Here is a 432-nt window from a genome sequence, read left to right on the forward strand (position 1 = left end):
TACTAAACCCAAAACACAGCACTAGGAAGAAATTTAACTCTATCCCAGCCAAAACCAGGACAGGTGCATCAAGAGAGACATTAGTAGGACATGCCAACCGAAAAACAAGGACAGAAAACTATTGCCGAGTACAGCCTAGCAGTTGATGATCACCCAAAAGTAACTTCATCCATTTCTTCTCTAATCTTTAAGGGCCCCTTTCTTTCAACACCGTGCTCGAAAAGGGAGAAACCAGCATCATTAAACAGCACCCGCCTCGAAGACCTCAGGTAAGATGAGTTTGAAAAGCTCCCTATGAGTTGCTCTGGTTGACCCATTGACGTGGGCTTTCTTGGGGGCATGGGCACAGGTCACAGCACCTCAGTGGGGGAAACACCCTACAGCAATGCAAGTAGGAGGTCCTATCTCTAGATGACCTGGACAGGCTGGATC

Source organism: Fulmarus glacialis, unplaced genomic scaffold, assembly GCF_000690835.1.
Source record: "Fulmarus glacialis isolate BGI_N327 unplaced genomic scaffold, ASM69083v1 scaffold11329, whole genome shotgun sequence".
NCBI classification, from domain to species: domain Eukaryota; kingdom Metazoa; phylum Chordata; class Aves; order Procellariiformes; family Procellariidae; genus Fulmarus; species Fulmarus glacialis.